Genomic DNA, 20569 nt, shown 5'->3' on the forward strand with positions numbered 1-20569 from the left:
CATAGAGGAAACTTTGGAGAGTATGAGATGGCATATGGCAACTCAGCATTTTCCACTTAATTTTTCTGTAAACCTAAAACTGCACAAAATATAAAGTCTATTAATGAAAAAAATAGTGAAAAAATAAACATTGAGTACTCACTGAGTTATTCACTCTTTCCTTCATTACAGGCAAATTCAGAATATTGGAGAATAATGTTAACAGTTATAATGAAATAGAAACTTATTTGGCTACAAAATAGCCTCATAAAAATCCATTTGACTGAAAATTTATTTTTTGGAAAATATACATCATTAGAAATTTCTAAAATTTCTTAAATTTCTGAGTATCTATGCTAATATGGCCACTTAAGAGGCAGATACCTTTCTTGAAGTAATAAACCTTTTTAAAACTGATTAAAATAATAAAACAATATCAGATGTGATTCAGTGATGGTTCTGGCTTCATTTCTCTGTAATATCAGCTTTAATCTTGTAATGACTTTCCCATGATGGCAAATAAATACATCAGTTGCACATTCCTCTGTATACCTCAAACTCACCTTCCCAGACCAAAGTGGTGTTTTCTCTCCAAACTATATAAAAAAGAATTCATGGCCGGGCGCGGTGGCTCAAGCCTGTAATCCCAGCACTTTGGGAGGCCGAGACGGGCGGATCACGAGGTCAGGAGATCGAGACCATCCTGGCTAATACGGTGACACCCTGTCTCTACTTAAAAAATACAAAAAAAAAAAAAAAAAAAACTAGCAGGGCGACGAGGCGGGCGCCTGTAGTCCCAGCTACTAGGGAGGCTGAGGCAGGAGAATGGCGTAAACCCGGGAGGCGGAGCTTGCAGTGAGCTGAGATCCGGCCACTGCACTCCGGCCTGGGTGGCAAAGCGAGACTCCGTCTCAAAAAAAAAAAAAAAGAAAAGAAAAAAAAAAAAGAATACATATAATAAGTTTTCAGCTTCAATTTGATTAGACCAAGTTTCCACCATTGAACATGACTGTGGTAAAATAAATAAGTTGACTTATAACAACTAGCGTATTCCTTTGTAGGGAATGATATTGGTCTCACACAAATCAGGTATTTGCCAAATAAAATGATAAAATCATGGATATGAAGAAAGTGAAACTTTTGTGTAGACTACAGAATGATCATTAAACCCATCACTTTGTGTAAATGACTTTATAGTTTGGTATTTATTCATTTACTTTTTTCCAAAAATCTATGTTCTTTTGGCGTAATGAATAACTTATATCAGAGGCCCCCAAGCTTTTTGGCACCAGGCATCAGTTTCATGGATTATAATTTTTCCACGAACAGGGGTGTGGTGAGGATGGTTTTGGAATGAAACTGTTCTACCTCAGATCACTAGGCATTAGTTAGATCTCATAAGGAGTACACAACCTAGATCCCTGGCATGCACAGTTCACAATGGGATTTGTACTCTGTGACAATCTAACATTGCCTCTGATTTGAGCAGAGGTGGAGCTCAGGTGGCAATGCTCACACTCACTCACTGCTTACCTTCTGCTATGTGGCCCTGTTCCTAACAGGCCACAGACTGTAGCCCAGGGGTTTTAGACCCCTGCTATAGTCGACGCTAGTTAACAGAACATATTCGATTGCTGATATTGTTTGCAATTAATTATCTTACTTGAGGAAAATGATTAAATGTAAGTTAGTCACCTTACATAATATTCAGAATGTAAGATGTAACTTTCACTACTCAATTGTTTTTATTATTTTTTTGGTATATTTTATGTTTTTTCTTTTTTATTGTAATATTTTATTGGAAAACAAATATACAACTTGGAATGGATTTTAGGCAAATTATGCCATCAGCAGATTATCTTTAAGTGGCTAACAACAGTATAAAAAGCAAGTAACAGGAGGAGAAAATGTTTCCAGTACAAGACAAGCAGTATGAAAACATAGTATATAAAAACCTGAATAACACACCTTTTTTGCAATAGTGCAACTTTTTAATGCATATTGTTGACTGTTTATAGTCTACACAGTTACAACTTCACACTTCAACAACATGCTCACAGATCCTAAAGAAACCTACTTTATAAGAAGGCATAACCTAGATATTCCTTCATTTGACCAACTCCATCTAATTTTAGATGTGCAGAATGGCTTAGATATATATTCAAGTGTAAGCCCCATACAACATATTACTTGATCAATATTCTAAAATCAGGTTTCAGGACAATGACATTAAGAGAAAGGAAGAAAACATGGAGGAATGAAGTCCTAACTACTATACATCCATGTTGTGTTATTTTTTGACGGTAGTGAAAAGTTTTCACAGATAAGTTACAAAGAAAAGGCAAATAAACAATTTTGTACAAGAAATGTAACACATTCTCACAACGTCCACTTTGCTGTCATCATTTGTACAAGCTCTCCATACTTTACTTGACGATCACCATCAATATCTGCTTCCCTGATCATTTCATTGCCTTGGTATCTGTTAACTTCTTTCTAAGGTTTATAGGGTGAAGCTCTGTCGCACTAATATAACCATTGCCAACCTTATCAAACACATGGAATGTTTCCCTAATTTCTTTTTCACTGTCTGGGTCTTTCATTTGTCTTGCCATCATTGTCAGAAATTCAAGAGGATCAATTGTGCCCTTACCATCAGCATCTACTTCATTAATCATATCCTCTGCTTCTGTTGGATTCTACCCAAGATACTTCATTACAGTTCTCAATTGCTTTATTGTTACAGTTCCATCATCATCCCTGTCAGATAGAGAAAAAATTCCTTTGAATTCTGTAATCTGCTCTCCCATCAGTTGGTCACCTGTGCTGCAAGCACTACTGGTTTCACAGATGCAACCATACAACCTCATGGCTGGCTGGCTGACTCACTCCACTCAGACTCATTTTTTTTGTTATTTTATTTAGCCTTGCATTGCTTTTGTTTCCTTATTTTCCTAAGGTGGAAACTTAGATGATTGATTTGAAATCTCTATTCTTTTCTAATATATGTTTTTAATGTTATTATACACTTCTCTTTAAGCAGTGCTTTTGCTGCATCCTACAAATTTTGATATTTTAAATTCATTTTCATTTAGTTAAAATTGTTTTTTAAAATTTCTCTTGATATTCCTTTAGCCATATGTTATTTAGGAGTGTATCATTTAGTCTCCAAATATGCAGTATAGAAAACATTGAAAAATAATTACAAAAATGTGTTATTTTGTATTTAAGCAAGAGCAAGTTGCATATATGTAAATAATTAATACCCAAATGATGAAAAAATATGCAAAAATATTTACCTGTTTTTAGGATAAGGAAGGATATCCTAATCATAGATAAGCAATCTATAGTAAAAATTGATAGGTTTTTAAAATATTTAAATTAACATCAATCTTATGGCGATAAAAGTCAGAGTAGTGGGAGTGGATTAGCTTTGGGCTGAGGCACAAGAGGGGCTTCTAGAACACAAGTTATAGTCTATTCCTTTACTTTGGTAATAGTCCCATCACTGTTCATTTTCTGATAATTTATCAACATGCTCATTTCCAATTGTGCACCTTTCTATATGCATAATGTGTTTTAATAAAATGTATACAAATTTAGTAGATCAAGATAACTATAAAATAATCACTGGTAAAAAATGGAATTGTGATATGTTTTATAGAATATGTTAATACTAGGATTATAGAGTTATGTTAATCATTAAGAAAATCATAACCACCTAAGATGATACACAGTTATAAACCATGCATAAATAAATGACAGAAAAATTGAAAATACAGAGACATACATACATATTCAACATCACTTGTAAACAAAAGAAAAAACTATATAGTTTAAAACAAGCATTACTTTTGCATTTAAAATTGGGAAAAGAAAGCAAAAATTATATAAAAACATGGATAATTAAAATGTTAAAGAAAGATCATTTTATACACTGGAGATTGAAAATTACTACACTTTAAGAAAGAAAAAAATGTGTGAAGCATAGAATATAGAATAGTATGATCACAAGCTGGAAGGAAAGATGAAATACATGTGTTGCATATGCAGAGAAATAAACATTATGTAAACATGTATTAACACAAGTGATTATAAATAAGCAATAAGCTTATTGGTAAAGTTTAAGTAATTATTATTTAATTATATACAGTTTTTTAGCCATAAAAAGGCATTTTTGGATTTTATATCCAAGTGTGCTAGCAGTAAGATATAGTGTAAGCAAAAATAGCCATAAATTTTAAAACATAAGGTTAGTTTCCGTGAAAGAACCTCATCCACATCAACCTTACCACTTATTCCAGTCTTTGATATATTCAAAGTATTAGGTCAATTATTCCTTGATTGTCTTTCCCTTAATATCTAATATTGCAATGCACATTACATATGAAGAATACAAGTAAAAGTAATGAACCAAGAAACATTTGTTAAGGCCACAAAAGCAATTTTGGAGAACAACTGAGTCACATTCAAAGTCAGTGCGAAATGTGAATCCAGCACAGATAGAACACTTAACAACTGAGTAAGATAATCCCAAAGGATGATGACAAAATGGGCAATAATAAGACAATTTCTACTAACAAAAGATACACTTCATGTGGAAATGTATTAAATACATTTTTTTAAAAATTGACCTTTTGTATGAAAATACAACAAATGTTAAATATGGATACTGAATAACTCCATAATTAAGCAATATAAAAAGTTGAAATGTTTCCCAATTATTTAATAAAGTCAGAGTAAATGTAATGTAAAATTTGTAAATCTGATTACAAAACTTTGTAAATCAGTACTTTTTAAATCAATATTTTCTATAAAAGTCCTCTACAAAACAATTATAGTCCAATCTTACTTATAAGTACAAAATGTTTAATAAAACATTTGCAAATAGAATGCAGATGTATTAAATCAATGAACACTCTGATCGAAGTATTTATTACAGAAAGTTGTTGGTATAAGGAAATATATCAACAAAATCCATTGCTCCAAAAAGACAATACATTACTTTTGGCTTTAAGGAATTATTTATTGCAATAATTGCTTAAGTCATGTCTGATATGTTTTTTTTCTGAATGTCTCAACTTCATTCATTTCCTCCCACTACTTGATATAAAATGTTGGTTCTGATTTGCATGGTTTTACTTTAGTTTCACCAAACAGCAACAATGATAATCCCAAATTTTTATTTGAATTAGGTGGTTGGGAGCATTGGTTTTGAAATCCAAGTTAGATACTTGCCTCTTGCTTTTGCAAATTTTTTCAGCACTTTTTTTTGTTTGTTTTGTGTGTGATTCGATTTCTTCATTTGCCTTATAATATTTTTCCTTCCCAATAAGTTCATCGTTATTTACATTTTTAAAAGAGCTATTTATTTAATCAGTGTTTCCAATTGTAGCAGTTGTTAGCAATATTTTACTCCAAGTCTTAATATTCTCTTCAAATTTGAAAATATATTTTATAATTTACTTGTCTTTCTTCTATGTTTTCTTTTATTACATTTGTCTCTTTTATTTGAAGAACCTGTTCTTGGTCTTAGCTATCAGTTCTACGAAAGATAGGTTTATTTTTCTTATTATAAATTTTCTTTATCTTTTTACATCACCACCCAGGTAGTAAGCATAGTACTCAATAAGGTAATTTTTTAATCCTCAACTTTCTCCTTTCACACTCGAGTAAGGCCCTGTGTCTACTATTTCTTTGCTTGTGTCCCTATGTACTCAATGTTCTCACTAAGAGAACATGAGATGTTTTGTTTTCTGTTTCTGTCTTACTTCACTTAGTATAATGGCCTCTAGTTTCATCCATATTTCTGCAGACGACACAATCTCATTCCATTCTAATGGCTGCATAGTATGGATGGCAGTGGCGGCCCATCTGGAAAAGCCACTGCCGTCGCTGACTGCAGTCAGGGAGGCAGGGCCCGGTCTACCTACTCCATGGAGTTGGCAGGAGCTGGAAACAGGTGAAGTCCCACCCCCTTTCAAGTTAGAGGGGTGGGATTCCCGCCCTTTTGGGCAGCTGCAGACGCTCAGTCATGGCTGTGGACCCGGACACCTCCGCATTCTCAGAGGCTTAGGAAGCACCCCCTTCCCTGCAGGCTCAGAAGTGTCTGCTCCCACTTCCCGGCCGCTCCGCACTCCCTGGCCTCTCCGCACTCCCGACACCCACTCCAATTTTGGAAGGCAGCTATGCTCACCACTATACTATCAACTCCCCACTCCAATTTTGGAGCAAAGTTGTGGCTGAGCCCGGGTGCTGTCACAACCTGGTGGGTGTACATGTGCTCAGGGCAGTGCTGACATACCAGCACCCTGCTGCCTCAGCCCCCTCCAGACTTGGGAAACAAAGGAGCACAGGAGGGAGGCTGAAGTGGGACTAAAGGTGAGTAGGTGTGAGTCTGCAGGCACCCCTCCACACGAACAGCTTGGGCACTGTGGGGCACCATAGATGGCAGATTAATGGCGGCAGGAGGTAGACAGGCTCCCGGGAAGAAAAGGGCAGGTGCCCAGTTAAACCCTACCTTGGGACCAGGCTGCCGGTTCTGCAGACCAGAGTGAGAACTTAGGGTCCTTTTACCAGGCCCGCCCATGGCTGTCCATGGACCAATCAGCATGCACTTCCTCCCCTCTGAAGCTCATAACAATCCTGGACTCAGGCCCACTCCAGGAGACAACAGAAAGACCTGCCTGCAGAGAGGAGCTCCCAACTGTGGGTCTCCTCTCTGCTGAGAGCAGAGCAGGTGATGGTATGACCTGACAGCAGAGAGGAGCTACCCACCGTGAGTCTCCTCTGAGCTGTTCTGTTGCTCAATAGAACATCTCTTTCTCTTACTCACCCTCCACTTTTCCATGTACATCATTCTTTCTGAACACGAAACAAGAATTCAGGACCCGCTTAATGGCAGGGCTGAAAGAGCTGTAACACAAACAGCGCTGAAACATGCCCTTGGCTTGCCACTTTGCAGGCAACAAGAAAAAAAGAACAGAAGAGCTGCAGCTCTTTCGGGAGCCCAGACCTAGGAGCTCCCCATGCCAGGGCTCTGACACCCTGTTTGGGGCTCTGCAATTCCTGGCATCTCCAAGCTCCCGGTTGCCACTGTGTTTCATGCTGCCAGCTGCGGAAGCTGCTTGCAAAACGCCTGGTCCCTCTGCAGTCTCACAGAGAGCTGGGACCCCTGCTGGTGCCTGGAGCTGCCTACCCCGCTGCAGCTGGTGTGCCTGGCTGTGCGCAGTGGCCGGACCCCATGCTCACTTGCTCACACATCATTCACCACTCTGTACCTGGCTTGCCTTTGGCAGGCATGGGATCCAGGCCAGTAGCATGAGCCAAGCACAATCTGCCAAGTCGACTAGGTAGAACAAGCCCAGCAGGCCTGAGCAAAACTTGGGCAAAGGTGCCACCAGCCACAGAGGTTTCCAGACAGAAAAGTAAAACCGCAAGGACCCTGTAACAGTATTCCATGGGGTATATGTACCACATTTTCTTTATGCAGTCTACCATTGATGGGGATTTAGGTTGATTCCATGTCTTTGGTATTGTGCATAGTGCTGCAATGAATATACACATAAATGTGTCTTCATGGTAGAATGATTTATAATCCTTTCGACATATACCCAATAATGGAATCGCTAGGTCAAATGCATTTTCTGCTTTGAGTTCTTTGAGAAATTGCCAAACTGCTTTCCACAATGGCTGAACCAACTTATATTCCAACCAGAAGTGTAAAAGCATTCCTTTGTCTCTGCAACCTTGCCAGCATCTGCTATTGTTTGACTTTTTAATAATGGCCATTCTGACGGGTATGAGATAGTATCTCACTGTGGTTTTGATTTGCATTTCTTTAATGATTAGTGATGTGGAGCATGTTGAGCATTTTTTAATATTCTTGTGTGCTACATGTATGTCTTCTTTTAAAAAGTGTCTGTTAATATACTTTGCCCACTTTTTAATGTGGTTATTTGTTTTATTCTTGTAAATTTGTTAAAGTTTTTTTATAGATTCTAGATACTAGATCTTTGCTAGATGATTAGTTTGCAAATATTTTCTTCCATTCTATAGGATTTCTGTTTACTCTACTGAAAGTTTCATTTGCTGTGCAGAAGCTCTTTAATTAGGTCCCCTTTGTCAATTTCCATTTTTCTTGCAATTGCTTTTAATGTCTTTGTCATGAAATATTTGCCAGATCCTATATCCAGAATAGTATTTTCTAGGTTATCTTTTAGATTTTTATAGCTTTAGGGTGTACATCTAAGTTTTTATTCCACTGTGAGTTGATCCTTGTATGTAATGTAAGTAAGAGGTCCAGTTTCAATTGTCTGCATATGGCTAGCCAGTTAGCCCAGCTCCATTTATTGAGTAGGAAGTCATTTGCTCATTTATTTTTATTTCAGTTTTGTCAAAGATCAAATAATTGTAGGTGTTCAGCATTATTTCTATGCTCTCTACTCTGTTCTGTTGGTTATGTGTCTGTTTTGTACATTACCATGCTGTTTTGGTTACTGTAGCCTTGTAGTATAGTTAGAAGTTGGGTAATGTAATGCCTCCAGCTTTGTTCTTTTTGCTTAGGATTCCCTTGGCAATTCAAGCTATTTTGGTTATATACAAGCTTTAAAAATTCGTTTTCTGATTATGTGAAGAATATAATTGGTAATTTGGTAAGAATAGCATTGAATCTGTCAATTGCTTTGAGCAGTATCATCATTTAAATATAACATTGATTCTTTCTAGCCATGAGCATGAAATGTTTTTCCATTTGTTTATGTAAACTTTAATTTCTTTCAGCAGTGTTTTGTAATTCTCATTGTAGAGATCTTTCACCTCTCAGGTGGCTATATTCCTAGATATTTTATTCTGTTCATGGCTACCAGGACTGGGATTGTGTTCTTGATTTAGCTCTCAGCTTGGAAGTTGTTGGTGTATAGAAATGCTACCGATTATCTCACATTGACTTTTTATCCTGAAACTTTGCTGAAGTTGTTTATCAGGTCAAAGAGTTTGGGGCAAAGGCTATGGGATGTCTGCAAAAAGGGATAGTTTGACCTCATTTCTTCCTATTTGGATATCTTTTATTTCTTTATTTTGCCTGTAGCTCTGGCCAGGACTTCCAGTACTATGTTGAATAAAAGTGGTGAGGAACGTCATCCTTGTTTTGTTCTGTTTTTCAAGGGAAATGCTTCTAGCTTTTGCCCATTCAGTGTAATGCTGGCTATGGGTTTGTCATAAATGGCTCTTATTATTTTTAAGCATGTTCCTTGAATGCCTAATTTGTTAAGGGTTTTTAATAATAAAGGATGTTTAATTATATGAAAAGTCTTTTCTGCATCTATTGAGATGAGCATTTTTTTGTATTTAGTTCTGTTTATGTGATGAATCACATTTATTGATTTGTGTATGTTGAACCAATCTTGCATACCAGGGAAAAAGCCAACTATTTCCTGATATATTAACTTTTGGTATCAAGATGATGGTGACCTCAAAGAATGAGTTAGGTTTCACAGAATTCTCATTTTTTTGGAATAGTTTCAGTAGGAATCGCACCAGGTCTTCTTTATATATCTGGTAGAATTCAGTTGTAAATCCATCTGTCCTAGATTTATACTGGTTGATAGACTTTTTATTACTAATTCAGCTTTGCAAATCATTATTAGTTTGTTCAGGGATTCAATTACTTTTTGTTTCATTATTGGGAGGTTGTCCATTTCCTGAACTTTATCCATTTCTTCTGGGACTTCTTGCTTGGGTGCATAGAGGTGTTCATAATAGTTTCTGAGTGTTTTTTTATACTTCTATGGGGTTAATGTTAATGTTCCCTTTGCCATTTCTGATTGTGTTTATTTGGATTTAATCTCTTTTTTTTATTAGTCTAGCTCGAGGTCTATCTTATTTATTCATTCACAAAAACAATTTGTGGATTCATTGATCTTTTATTATATTTTGTTGTGTGTGTCTCAATTTCCTTCACTTCAGCTCTGATATTAGTAAATTTTTTTCTCCTTGCTTTAGGGTTCATTTGCTCCTGTTTTTCTAGTTCGTCTACATGTGGTATTAGGTTGTTAGCTTTAGATCTTTCTAACATTGTGATGTTGGCATTTAGCACTGTAAAGTTCCCTCTTAAAACTATTTTAATTGTGTCCTAGAGAGTTTGATATCTTGTGTCCTTGCTCTCATTTGTTTCAAAGAATTTGTTAATTTCTGCCTTAAATTCATTATTTGCCCAGAGGTCATTTAGAATCAAGTTGTTTAACTTTCATATAATTGTAGGGTTTGAGTGATTTTCTTAGCATTAATTTCTATTTTTTTATGGTGCTATGGTCTGAGAATGTGATTGGAATGGTTTAGGATTTTCTTTTCTTTGTTTTCTCCTGAGGATTATTTTATGTCCAATTGTCTGAGTTATTTCAGAATATTTGCCATATGGTGATGAAAAGAATATATAATCTGCTGTGTTTGGTTGGACAGGTCTATAGGTGTCTATTATATCCATTTGGTCAAGTGTTGTGTTCAGATCCTGAATATCTTAATTAATTTTCTGCCTCAGTGATATGTCTAACACTGTAAGTAAAATGTCGAAGTCCCCCACTGTTACTTTGTGAAAATCTAAATCTCTTTGTAGGTCTCTCCATTAGTCAAGGTTCTCTAGATGGACAGAACTAACGGGACAGATGTACATATAAAGGGGAGTTTACGAAGGAGTATTGACTCACATCATCACAAGGTGAGGTCCCACAATAGTCCGTCTGCAAACTGAGGAACAAGAAAGCCAGTCTGAGTCCCAAACCTCATAAGTAGGGAAGACAACAGTGCAGCCTTCAGTCTGTTGTTGAAGATCCAAGAATCCCAAAACTGAAGAACTGGAAATTCAAAGTTCAATGGCAGGAAGCATCCAGCATGGGAGAAAGACAGAGTCCAGAAGACTCAGCAAGTCTGCTCTGTTCATTCCTGCTTTTATGCTGATAGCTGATGATGTGGTGCCCACCCAGATTAAGGGTGGATCTGCTTCTCCCAGTCCACTGACTCAAATGTGAATCTCCTGTGGCAACACCCTCACAGACACACCCAGGAAGAATTCTTTGCATCCTTCAATCCAATCAAATTGACACTTAATATTAACCATTACAGTCTCTAAGAACTTGCTCTATACATCTGGGTGCTCCTGTGTTGGGGCTTCTTTTTGAATTGAACTCTTTACCATTATGTAATTCTCTTCTGTCTTTTTTTTTATCTTTGTTGGTTTTAAGTCTGTTTTGTCTGAAATAAGAATAGCAGCCCTGTCTGTTCGTTCGTTCTTTTCTTTCTTTCTTTCTCTTTCTTTCTTTCTTTCTTTCTTTCTTTCTTTCTTTCTTTCTTTCTTTCCTTCCTTCCTTCCTTCCTTCCTTCCTTCCTTCCTTCTTTCTTTCTTTCTTTCTTTCTTTCTTTCTTTCCTTCCTTCCTTCCTTCCTTCCTTCCTTCCTTCTTTCTCTTTCTTTCTTTCTCTCTTTCTCCCTTTCTTTCTCCCTTTCTTTCTTTCTTTCTTTCTTTCTTTCTTTCTTTCTTTCTTTCTTTCTTTCTTTCTCTCTCTTTCTTTCTCTCTCCTTCCTTCCTTCCTTCCTTCCTTCTTTCTTTCTTTCTTTCTCTCTCTCTCTCTCTCTCTCTCTCTCTCTCTCTCTCTCTTTATTTGCTTGGCAGATTCTTCTCAATCCCTTTACTTTGAGCTTATGAGTGTCATTGCATGGGCAGTAAGTCTCTTGAAGATTGTCTATCATTGGTCTTGGTTCTTTATGTAGCATGCTATTCTATGCCTTTTAATTGTGGCATTTACCCCATTTACTTTCAAAGTTAATATTGTTATGTGTGAATTTGATCCTGTTCTTGTGTTGTTAGCTGGTTGTTATGCAGACTTTTTTGTATGGTTGCTTTATAGAGTCAATGGTCTATTTACTGAAGTGTGTTTTTGTAGTGGCTGGCAATAGCCTTTCTTTTCCATATTTGACACTCCTTTTAAGGCAGGTCTGGTGGTAATGAGCTCCTTTAGTAGTTCTTGCCTGAAATGGGTCTTATTTCTCTTTCACTTTTGAAGCTTAGCTTAGCTGAATATGAAATTATTGGTTGAAAATTCTTTTTTTGTAAGAATGTTGAGCATAATCCCCCAATCTCTTCTGGCTTCTTGCATTTCTGCTGAACATTTTGCTGTTAGCCTGATGAGGTTCCCTTCGAAGGTTACCTGCCCCTTCTCTCTAGCTAGCTTTAACATTTTTTCATTCACTTTAACCTTGGAGAGTCTGATGATGATGTGTCTTGTGAATGTATTTTATTGTTGTTTAGTGCCCCTCAGGGCATCTCTGCATTTCCTGAATTTGAATGTTGGCCTCTCTAGCAAATTTGCAGAAATTTTCATGGATGAAATCCTCAAATATATTTTCCAAGTGACTTGTTTTCTCCACATCTCTTCCAGGGAAGCCAATGAGTCATAGATTTGGTCTCTTTACATAATCCCATATTTCTCAGAAGTTTCATTCTTTCTTTTGTTTTTTTGGTCTGAATGAGTTAGTTCAGAAAGCCAGCCTTCTAGCTCTGAGATTCTTTCCTCAGCTTGGTGTATTCTGCTATAATACTTGCAATTACATTATGAAATTCTTCTAATATGTTTTCCATACTCTATCAGATCCAGTTGGTTATTTCTTATTATGGCCATTTTGCCTATCAGCTCTCCTATATCTGTCTATTGTAATCCTTGGATTCTGTGTCAACTTTCTCCTGAATCTCAATGATATTCATTCCTACCCATATTTGGAATTCTATTTCTGTCATTTCTGTCATTTAAACCTGAATAAGTATCCATGCTGGGGAACTGGTGCAGTCATTTGTTGGAAAAAAAGACACTTTATATTTTTGAGTTGCCAGGGTTCTTGTGCTGGTTCTTTATCATCTCTGTGGGCTGATATAGCTTCAACTGTGTTGTAATTTGAGTATAGTCAGTTGGCATTCTTTCTGCATGTTTTAAGAATACTGAGGCTTTGTGCAGGATCTTTATCTGTAGCTGAGTTATTGTTCTTGATTTCCCAGAGGAGTATATTAGCAAAGTATTTTTGGTGTTAAAGCTTGGGCTGGGATCCAGGAGACGGTGCTTCAGCATCATGGCCAGAAGGTAGGCTCTAGCTCAACCATGTGGGTCCTCTGTATTTCTTCTTGATTGCAGCCGTGCTCCCTCTCAATGCTCTAAAAGTGTGGACTCCTCTCCCACTCAAGGGCTGGCTGCAGATCTCGGCTTGGCACTCCTGGGCTGCACACCACTACCCTGGGGTAAGCTCAGGCTTTATGTTTCTTCCCCAGCTTGGAGACAGCAGGGGAAGGAACCTTGGCAGTGGCTATGCCAGATGATGTTTCACTGTCTTTTGGGGCTCCACCCCAGAGAAATGCAGAGCCACTGCCAGTCAGTGTGTTTCGCCTGGGATGGGGTGGCTGCATTGAGGCCTCAAGCTGGGGAGTCTTGCCTGGTGATGACTGAGGTGGGGGTTACTTACTGGGGGACTGACTGGCCTCTTCTCCTTAGGGTGGCTGTGGCTTGCTGAATGTGCGGTTAAAGCACTCAGGGTCTTTGTTTCTTTCTCAGTTTGAGGGCGGGAAGGGCAGTACCACTGTAGCAGCAGTGGCAGAGAGGCTGTTGGTTGCCTTTGAGAGCTCCACTTCAGATAAATGCAGAGCCGCTGTTACTAGGGATGTTTAGCCAGAGGGTGGGACAGCTGCTCTACTGGCACTGGTGATCTGAGTTAGGACCCCCACTGCTGAAGGGTATTGGGCTGTGGATCACAGCAAGGAGAGACTGGGCTACTCTTATATGGTGACTGTGTCATGCTAGCAGTGCAAGTGAAGCCCTTAGGCCCTTTGTTTCTTCTCCAGGTCAAGAGCAGCAGGGCAGAACCACCATCATGGCAGTGCCAGAGGGGTGATCAGTTGCCTCTAGGAGCCCCTTCTCCAGGAAAGAAACACAGAGCCACTATTTGTGGAAATCCTCAACTAGGGTGGGAGAGCTGTTCTGTTATCCCAAGCCATTGGCCTTGCTTGCTAAAGAGTATGGGCAGGAGACTCATAAGGAAGAGAGACTCATAAGGAAGGGCTCCTCTTTGCATGGTACCTGCATTATGCTGGAGGTTCTAATGGAGCCTTGACCAGACCTATTTTTCCCTTCCCACCCCAAAGGCAGTCAGGGAGGTACCACTCCAGCTGCAGTGACAATGGGGCTATGGGTTGTCTCTAGGATTTCATCTTCAGTGAAATGCAGAGCTACCACCAACTCAAGTGGTTGGGAGGGGATAGGGTGATTGCGCAAGGGCTCAGGTCAAGAGCCACTGCCCAGTGAAGAGTAGTGGATGTGGGGATGCTTGTGAAAAACAATCTGTCTGCTTTTCTATAAGGTGTCTGTGCTGTACTAGGGGTCTGCATCAGTCCCCCACTACTTGCTACCTCCCGAGCCTGAGAGCAATGAGAGGGAGCACTGTGGGGCAGCATAAATGGTGGCCTACTTGCTCCCTCTGAGAGCTCTCTTACAGAAAAGCACAGAGCTGCTATCAGCCTGAGAGCCAAGGCACAGAGTTGCTGAGGTGCCAGGTTGTTAGGCCCTGCTCAGCAAGGAGTAATAGGGATAGGAACCTGCGTGAGAAACAGTCTGGTTACTTTTCTGTAAGGTGGCTGCGCTGTGCTGGGATTGCATGATACTTCCTAATTACTGCCTACCCTCCAGAGCCTGAGGACAACAAGATGGGGCTTGCAAAGCAGCAGAAAACCATGGCTGTCTCTACCTCTGGAGCTCTGTCCCAGGGCAGCAAGAGCTGCTGCCAGCCTGAGAGTCTAAGCAGTGGATGGCTGAGGTCCCACATCAGGAGACCCTGCCCTGAGAAGTAGCAGGGGTCAGGATCTTGTGTGGAAAAGAGCCTGGCTGCTTTTTTGTAAGGCAGCTGCACTGTGCTGGGTGTCTGCAATAGTTCCTAATCGCCATGCGCCTTCCTGAACGTGCGGGTAACTAGAGGGAGGCTTGCAGAGCAGCAAAAATGGTGGCCTGCGTCTCCTTCTGAGAGCTCCACCCCAGGGAAGTACAGAGCTGTTCCTGGCCCAAGAACTCAGGCAGGGCTGAAGTGACCTCACTAGCATCACAGGCTAGAGGACCTTATCCTGCAAAGTGCTGCAGAGGCCTTCAGCCCATCACTGCTCAGCCCCATGGATTTGGCACCTTTCCTGGAGGAGTAGAGGGAGTCTGGTCTCTCATGTTAACTGAGCTACAGCTGCTGGAGCCATGGTGCCTGGGGATGCAAGGCTCTCAGGACTCCATGTATGCCTGAGCAGTGGCTCTTCCCATACTCCATGTAGCTCTCCGTGTCAGTCTGGAGGCTCCTGTGTCGGGGACCATGGATGCATCCCCCCTGACCCCAAGAATGCAGAGGTCTGTGGCAGAATTTTGGGTCCCTGAAGACTCTTATTCACTGTCTCTGTGTAGTGGGCAGATATCCCCTGTTCCATGCCACTTCTAGGCGGACTGTTGTTCTCTCTTGCTCTTCTCTGTTATCCATAGGTCAAGCTGTTTCCCTGATGAATCATAGTGTGTCAGCGTGTCTGTTCTGGGTGAAGAACTAGTGTCCACTCATCACTCTTTCTTTTCTTGGTGAGAGCCAAGCACACACGCTGTTTCTAGTCAGCCATCTTGGCCTGACATTTGCTGTTTTCTAGTTTACATAAGGCAGCCCTTATTCATGCCACAATTCCTAAAATATCTGAGTAATTTTCTTCCTTCCTCAAAGTTTCAGTATTAGTTTCTAGCAATACTTTATTATTGATATAAGAAAGTTATAAAACTGTTATTTTAGAAATTAAAATATTTTATGGTATAGATTATGAGCAATATTTGTAAGTGGTACATGATGCTTGAGAAAATGCATTTCTCATCGTTAAGGTACAACATTATAACAATGCACAGTTATTTATGAAAACATTAAATAATTCAAGTTATTTAAGTCCTTAATGATTTACTTTTGTCTCCTTGACCTACGGAGTATTATGGTAATGCATAACATTTTAATACTACTGAGATGTTTCCTTATATTTCTGACAATGCTTTCTTTTTATAAAATGATGCTATATAATTCTATGTATAGAGTTTCACGACTCTCATGGTTCTACCTTGTATCAATATGCAATTAACCTTTTCGTATAATTTTTTATTTGGGTAATAATACCTAACATGAGACCTACCTTCTTAAATGTTGAGGTACACATACAATATTGTTAACTAGAACAATATTGTACAGCAGATCTCTAGAAGTGATCCATTTTGCATAACTTAAACTTTGTAGCCTTTGAGTAGCAATGCCCTATGTCCTCTTCCCTCCAGCCCCTGGCAATCACCATTCTACATTCTACTCTTTGCCTCTGTGACAGTTCACTACTTTAGGTAGCTCATATATGTGGAATCAAGTTATATGTGTCTTTCTGTGACTGCTTATTTCACTTAGAATAATGTCCTCCAGGTATTTCCATGTTGTTGCATATACAAAGATTTCCTTCTTTATTAAGGTGGAATGTTATTCTATTTACCTGGAATATTATATATGGAATATTATTTAACTTCAATAAAAAATGGATAAAGAAAATGTGATTCTTCATTCATTCACACATTGATGAACATTTAGGTTGTTTCTGGATCTTGTCCATTGTAAATAATGCTGCAATGAACATGGGAGTGCCTGTTGTGAGATGATTTCAATTCTTTTGAAAAGATATGTAGAAGTGTGATTGCTGGATAAATGATAGCTCTATTTTTAAGTTTTGAAGAACTTTTTTCTATAGCAGCTGTAGCATTTTGCATTCTCACCAATAGTGTTCAAAATTTCTAATTTCCTCACAACCCTTGCCAACCTTATCTTTAAAAAATATAGCCATTCTAACTAGTGTGAGGTGATACCTGTTGTGGTTTAATTTTCATTTCCCTGGCGAATTGTGATGATGAGCAACTTTTCATATACTTGTTGACCATTTGTTTTCTTACCATTAACATAATTTTTCTACTATTAATTAACTTATTTGATTTTCTTTTGCTATTGAGCCGTAAGAGTTTCTTATGTGTTTTGCATATTAATACCTTATCAGATATACAGTTTACACCAACTCAAGTGGTCAGGAGGGGATAGGGTGTTTACAAATGTTTGTCCCATTTCTTAGGTTGCCTTTTCACTCTGTTGATTTTTTCTTTTTTTATTTTATTTTTTTTTTTGGCTGTACACAGCTTTTTAGTTTGATGTTGTCCTACTTGTGTATTTTTAATTTTATTTTCTTGTGCTTTTTGTGACATATCAAAGAAACTATGCTGAGGTCAATATCATGAAGCGTTTCCTCTACGTTTTTTCTAGGAGCTTTATAGTTTTAGGTTTTACAAATGTATACTCTGAAAACTACAGGGCATTGATGAAATAAATTAAAGAAGAGACAAGTAAATGGAGAGACACACAGTGTTCATAGATTAGAAGACTTGACATTGTTGAAACACCTATGTTACCCAAAGCAATCTTCCGACTCAATAAAATTCCTATCAAAACCCAATGTCATTTTTACAGAAACAGAAAAAAATACTAAATTTTACATGGAACTATAAAATATCTGAACACCCAAAGCAGTCTTAAGAAAGAACAGCAAAGTTGGAAGTACCACACTGTTGGATTTCAAAATATATTACAAAGCAACAGTAATTATAACAGCATGGTGGTGGAATAGAATAGAGAGACTAGAAGGAAACCCATGCATATACAGTCAACTGATCTTCAGCTAGAATATTCTTCAATCAAGAATATGTAAATGGGAAGAGATAGTCTTTTTAATAAATTTCACTGGGAAAACTAAATCTCCTCATGCAAAAGGATGAAATTAGACACATATTACTTTATACACAAAAATAAAGTCAAAAGACATTACAGACTTGGACACATAGCTTTTCTGGGCCTTAGCTTTCTCATTTATAAATTTTTTTTATCTATGATATGTGGGTATGGATAGTACAAAGTGTATATAGAGCCATAAGTATATTTACTATATGTGTATATATGTGTGTGTGTGTGTGTGTGTGTGTGTGTGTGCGTGTGCGTGTGTATATATGTATGTCAGACAGTGCTTTGGAAAATAATAAACTAGAAGGAACGATAAAAAGGATGTCTAAGAGGTGGCAATACGCTATTTTTTAATGTTGGTCAGGCAGTATATCTACAATAGTACAACATTTGAGAAGTCAGTAAGAAATAAGAGGAGTAATGTATGTTATGCTCCTAACATGAGTTCTGTTTTATTGTAGGAATTAAATGTTTGACACTTACTTGTGTGCTATAGATTGCATAAATATTATTATCCTTATATTGAATTTAAAACCTGTGCTTTTTTTTGTTTGCATAATTTTATGATTTCATAGTTATTTAGGTTTTTATTTCTTGAGTTTAATTTTTTTCAATCTACCTGGGAAAATAAGGAAAAGGGGGGAGTAAAGAGAAGCAATCATATACTTTATTGAGGCAAATGTGTGTGTGTGTGTGTATATATACATATATAGTATATATACACATATATATTATACATATGTATATCTAGAGAGAGAGGGAGAGAGTACAAGTGACAGAAACTGAAACAGAAGGAGACTGAGTCATCTATCCTACAAGTATTTTCAAATACAGTTCCTAATACAGTAGAACATCTTAAATACTTCTTTTATAAATGGCATAAAAAAATGTCAGAATGGGGATAGTGAGAACAATATGAAAAATAAAGAAAGAAGACTTACAAATTATAGGAAATAATTTTAGAGAATTTATGAATGAAACTGTGTGCATACTACATCCTGCTATGAGGTTTATATTAAAATAACATTTATTTTTATCATCTTGAAAATCATTTAAAAATTTTAGTCAGAGCAAAAATTATTAGTAATCTCATCACCAAGAGGTAATCATGGTTACTATTTTACTCTATTTACTTTCTTCTGTTTTTCATTTGTTTTCTAATGAATGTACCTAGCATAGGGCCATTCACTTTGTCATCATCAGACAATTTTATGTTTACTACTCATTAATGTTATGGAATACAAATTTGTGTTTCCCCAAAATTCATATGTTCAAATCCGAAATCTCAATTGGATGCTTTTAGGAGGCAGAGCATTTGAGCGGTAATTATGTATAGAGGATAGAGCCCTCATGATGGAATTCGTGTCCTCATATCAGGGATACAAGAGAGCTTGTTTTCTCTCTCTCTGTTTTCTGCCATGGGAGAATATAAGAAGAATGTCACCATCTGGAAACCAGTGGACAGGCCTTCACCAGGCATTAGATCTGCCAGCATCTAGATTTTGGACTTCTCAGCTTCCAGAACTATGAGAAATAAATGTTTGTTGCTTAAGCCAACAAGTTATGGTAATTTTTTATAACAGCCTGCACTAAAACAATTAGTATTAGTATTAGTATTAGTATTAGTATTATTAGATGGAATCTCACTCTGTCGACCAGGCTGGAGTGCAGTGACATGATCTCAACTCACCCCAAACTCCACCTCCTGGGTTCAAGCAATTCTCCTGCCTCAGCCTCCTGAGTAGCTGGGATTACAGGCATGTGCCACCACACCCGACTAATTTTTTTTTTTTTTTTTTGTATTTTTAGTAGAGATGGGGTTTCACCGTGTTGGTCAGGCTGGTCTTGAACTCCTGACCTCAGGTAATCCACCTGCCCCAGCCTCCCAAAATGCTGGGATGACAGGCGTGAACCACTGTGCCCAGCCAAACTAAGACAATTATTAAAGCCACTAAAACATCTGTAGGGCAGAGAATCTTTATAAAATTACCAGGTCTTTTATTCTGTATATCTTTCCTTAATGAATTCAATAAGAATAGCAAATGCAGAGATAGATATAGATAGATAGATAGATAGATAGATAGATAGATAGATCTGTTTTCAGAAATGAGAATTTGTGTATACCATTCTGGTTACATTATTATGGGAATGTGTTTGTAGATAAAAGTTTGAAATACAACAAGCAACTAGGTACAGTGGCTTAATCCTATAAACCCAGCGCTTTGGGAGGCTGAGACACGTGGATCACTTGAGCACAGGTGTTCAAGACCAGCCTGGGCTACATGTCGAAACTCTGTCTCTACAAAAAATACAAAAATTAGCTGGGCATCGTGGCATGTGCTTGCAGCCCCAGCTAACCAGGAAACTAACAGTGGGTGATCACTTGAGCCTGAGAAGTTGAGGCTGCAGTGAGCCGTGACTGCGCCACTCTATTCCAGTCTGAGTGACAGACTAAGACTCTGTCTCCAAATAGATAAATGAATAAAAAACTAAAAAAGTGTGGGAGAATTATTTTAGAGACACATTCATTAATGAACAAAGCTTTAAAACACAAGTATTCATTAATAACCTTCAAAATTTGAATGACAGTAGTATAGGCTCAAATGTGCAGATAAAAACATTAAGAAGTGCTTAGTTGTGTACATCATTTTCTTTCATTTTATAGACCTCTCTTTAATGTATAATTCTACACAATAAATAGTATATAAGTTTATACAGTAAATTGTTGTCTTCTATTATTTCTAGAA

General features: G+C 37.9%; 1 pseudogene; it reads right to left on the minus strand.

Moving 5' to 3' along the window:
• Nucleotides 1-2358: 2358 nt before the first annotated feature.
• Nucleotides 2359-2849, minus strand: LOC117071032 (annotated as a pseudogene).
• Nucleotides 2850-20569: the final 17720 nt, after the last annotated feature.

This window comes from Trachypithecus francoisi, unplaced genomic scaffold, assembly GCF_009764315.1.
Source record: "Trachypithecus francoisi isolate TF-2019V2 unplaced genomic scaffold, Tfra_2.0 Lachesis_group3, whole genome shotgun sequence".
Taxonomy (NCBI): Eukaryota; Metazoa; Chordata; class Mammalia; order Primates; family Cercopithecidae; genus Trachypithecus; species Trachypithecus francoisi.